The sequence below is a fragment of the Phyllostomus hastatus genome, unplaced genomic scaffold, assembly GCF_019186645.2.
Source record: "Phyllostomus hastatus isolate PE091 unplaced genomic scaffold, TTU_PhHast_1.1 phas_scaffold_200, whole genome shotgun sequence".
In the NCBI taxonomy this organism is placed as follows: domain Eukaryota; kingdom Metazoa; phylum Chordata; class Mammalia; order Chiroptera; family Phyllostomidae; genus Phyllostomus; species Phyllostomus hastatus.
In genome coordinates, this window is record NW_025334016.1 from 8,313,617 (window position 1) to 8,318,282 (window position 4,666).

A 4,666-nucleotide genomic window follows, 5' to 3' on the forward strand; every position below is an offset into this window, starting at 1 on the left:
ATATTTCTTCAGACCACTAGGAAAGCCACATCTAAGAACAAAAAGTGGGAAGAAGCAATGTAGGGTAACTTTTGAAGAAATAATTATATATAGTGTTTTTGTTTAGGTTAGCTAGCTACAGTGGGGTGCTCCCGGTGTGGTGAATTGATGAGAACATGAAGCAAACATTCTTGTCATCCCACCCTAGCCAATGTATCCACCTGCTGCCAAAGTCTCCTGAGCTTCTGCTGCCCTCAGACTGGAAGAGGGTTTGCTCATGCCTGTGACCAAGAAGTTACTGGTGGCAGAAAAAGTCTTGGACCAGCTCTGACTTGGATTCTAGAAACTTTTATCTCTCCTGCTTTGGTATAGAACAGTTCCTGGGCTTGAAAGTTGAGCCTATGTTCCCAGCCTCTAAAAGCAGTGCTTCTCAGACTTGAACATGAATACAAATTGCCCAGGTCTGATGTCTGAGAAGCTGCATTCTAAAAAGCTCCAAGTGATGGTACTGCTGATGGTCCATGAACTACATGCCTTGAGCACATTCTCTTCTCCACTCCTCTGTTCTCCAACAGTTCCAGAGCCAGCTTCATTCTCCAGAGCCTCTTATCTATCTCAAGATGAACCTAGTGGGAAGATGTCTGTGTTTTATACAAGCATTTATGAGACAGCTGCTATGCTGAGCCATGGGGAAGAGGTGAAAAAGTTGAAAGCTGCCCCTGCTCTCTTATGGCTCACACTCTATCAGGGAAGACATCCAGGTATAGTAACCACAAATGCAATGAATGTTGCACTGGAACATGCAGCAGAGACAGATAACCTAGTCCAGCTAATCACAGAGGACCCCCAGGAAAAAATTACTTTTCTGCTGGGACTTGAAGAATGAATCAGGGTTAATAAACTATTGAGGAAGACGAGCATACTAGGCAGTTAAGAAGCAAGCCTGAGGCTGGACTATTGGAAAAACTGGACACAGTCCATGATACAAAGAACATTTTTGACCACCTTTAGGGCTTGTTAGAAATACCACAAAAGTAATACTAATTAAGAGAATAAAAATCCTGGAACATTAACAATAAAGAAAGTGATATAAAATATAATTTATTTTTGTGTGTGTTTGTGTCTTCTCTTCCCAAGTAGATAATACATTCCTGTAGGAAGGGATCATGTATTATATCTTATTCATCCATTAAAGGAGATTTTATTGAGCACCAACACTGTGTCAGGCACTTTACTTATCACTGGAAATAAGTCCTTATAAATAAGAAATTATGGTAGTCCTAGGAAAACCAAATATGAAAGTAGACAATTACAATTAACCTAAGTCATGTTCCAATGAAACAATGCTCAACACCTCTAGCCAAATACAGAGGAATGCTCTTCGCCTTAAGTAGTGTTTATTTGCCTTCCCAACTTGATGAAATCCATGTTTCTTTCATCAATTAAAATTAACCCACTTTCCTTTCATTTTATTTTATTAAAAGACTGCCAAAGAGATAAAATCTTGTTATTACTTCTTTCTTACTGTCCATCTTTTCATTAACAGATATTTCAGTGAGTTTCTTATGTTGCCATAGGAGGTTTCAATAAAGAGACAGGCTGTGCAGAACAGAGTTCACCTGATATTATCTAAGTTGTGCATTTCTTCTTTTTTTGTTTTTTGGAACACTAGAAGCTTGACAGAGGATAGGATTTTTTTAAACATTAGATTCTTGAAAGCTTACCAGTTTCTTCATCCCAACTTCTCTGTTAATCTTTTTCTATATATATGCACTGGTGTATCAAATAATGAAAGGGTCAGCCATTGCCAGCAGGACAACTCATTAAAAAGTGTTAAATTAGAATTTCAACAAGTTAACAATTGTAAATGTTATATGGCCTCTTATTCTACCCAGTGAAGTATCCATCATCAGCTTGGATCCAAATATGGGAGTGTCCAAATCACCAAGAAGATAATAAGGGAACTTTCAGTGGGCCAAGGACTTGCTTTTGGACTCAAGGACCTGCTGAAAGGGGAATTACATCCTCAAGCAGCCCAAGAGTTAGAAATACTTAACTTCAATCCACATCAAAGTCATGGGACATTGGACTGAGATGCAGATGTATTGAGGTGGCTTATAAAGACAAGGTTGAGATGGAAGAGAAATAACTCTTCCTGTCCAAAGAAACAGAGTATGGCCCTGGCTTGTGTGGCTCAGTGGCTTGAGTGCTGGCCTACAAACCAAAGGTTCAGCAGTTTGATTCCCAGTCAGGGCACACACCTGGGTTGCAGGCCAGGCCCCCCAGTAGGGGTAGAGGAGAGGCAACCACACATTGATATTTCTTTCCCTCTCTTTTCACTCACTTCATTTCTCTATAAAAAGAGATAAATAAAATCTTTTAAAATATATAAATAAATTAAAAAACAGAGTATTGCTCTTTCTCCTATGACTTAATTGCCATAGCAAGAGCAGGACAGGGACAAAAGGGCACAGAACAGAGGAGTGGGCCCCAGCACATACAAGTCAGGAAGTGACACCAAACTATAAGGCTTCAGAAAGCTACAGGTAATACTTAGATATGTTGCAGAGCATGCTGAAGAAAAGCAAACTGTATTTTCAACATAAGTACTAAACAAACTGTACCCAAAGTGAGTTTTATAACAATGAGTGATGCTGAGACTAAAAATATTTTCACAAGTAAAATAAGGGTTTCTAAACAAGGAATGACATGTCAGAACAGATGATGTTGAGGCAGGATAGTAAGAAGCTAGGGAAATTCCTTGACAAGTGGAATAAGAGAAACTGATACAAAATAATTAAACAAAGTCAAATGATTTGAACAATTTATAGTCAGCTAATGAATCACATGGTTTTATCTTCCCTAACCAAGGACACTTAAAAGAAAATGGTATATACATTCCAGACTGTCCCAAGACAGACAGGCCTAGGTCCCTCTTCAATGATGTTCTTTAAAAATGAAACTAACCAGAAATAACCCTTGACCCCACTATTCACACATTTTGATGAATTAACATATCGAAGGAAACACCTGAAAAAGTAATGAATATTCTGTTAAGACCCTTCCCTGAGACCTCCCCTAGGATTCTGTCCAGCCAAAGAAAGATGAAAAAAAAACTTCAAGACAAAACCTACCCACGGTGCGCTCTTACTAGATCACACCTAGGCCTTGTATCTGCCCTCTTTGTCCTAGACTATAAGGGTCCCCATGAGACTTGCACCCAGGGGAGTAGTGGGCAGCAGAAGCTCATTTTGGGCTTACCTCCTGAACCTGTCTCCAAGCCCCCCTCCTTTTCTCTAAATTCCCAGTGACCTCACTTCTTTTACTGCAACTTCTATTGTTTAGAGTTAAAGAAAGCCCTGCCTAAGCTCTCTCCTGTTGCTTCTTTTACCCTAAGCCCTTCCTTTGTTTCACTGCTTCCAGCTTTAATAAGAACACTGTCAAAATCACCTAGACTCATGTCATGAAATCTTTCCTACACGAAGTCAAGAACCCACAGGCAGACCTAATCCCCATCTAGTAACAATGCGACAAGGACTGTGTGGGGCACACAGATGAAGAGTAAACAGCAAAAATATTCAGCTCAAGGTAAGAAAAACCAGAACAGTCATTTCCTAAGAACATCAGGTTAAGGGTTTTCACCAATTCTTTTGGGAAATGAAAATTAGAAATTAATATTAGAGGCCCACTATATACTAACAATTATTAGTTGTTGAATAGAGTTACTTTCAATTAATTATCCTTATTTATGTTATACTAATTTTATAGTATGTGGTCACTGATACAGAATCAATCCTTTGGCTATCTTTATGTAGCCCTGAGTTTATATAATCTCTCCATGTTTTCTTATTTGTGTCATGTAGAATAAAAATGATGATTGCAATCAAGAGTCTGGTGACTACGGTGATCAGATGAAAAAAGGAGCTCTACTTATAAATGGTTACTGCAACAAGACATATTCCTGGTGGGGAAGATTACACATCACAGAATTTTGCTAATGGCTGTGGCTTGAGTTAACTTGAACTCTTCTAAGTAATAAAAATCTAGTTTATATGAAATGATTGAAATGAAGGCGTTAATTATTCTTCACTATGAATGTTGTGACTCTTATTGGTTTAAACTATGAACAACTGTAAAAATAAGTGAAATAGAAAATGGGCAATATACTGTAAAAACCTGAAATGTATTACAAAAGGTAAAAAATGTGAACATATCTCTGAAATTTAGTATATAATATTAAATATCATAATACAAATATATATTATATACATATATTAATGTGTTATAGATTAATTAATTATATTACAACTTTATAATTATTATACATAATAATGTGCATTCCATATATGTAACATATTGCATGATTAGAGTGTTTAGAAGTTCCCACTGATATCCATTTGTTGCTTGTGGTACAGCCATGTTTGTGGACCAGCAGCTGAGTATGGCTAGTGGTACAGGGCCTCTTCAGAAGATAGCATCATCATGTTTTATAAGCCAGGCATCCACAAGGGAAAAAATATTACACAAGGGGAGCAAACTGCAGACACTGCAAGAAGTTACCATTTCTCAAGAATGTAGCAGTATGAGTTGTTGATAATTGCGAGTTTCTTGTCATTTTACTGTTCATAGTTTTTATCTTCTATTTCTTAGATAAGTCCCTTTAGCATTTCATATTAATTAAAGATAA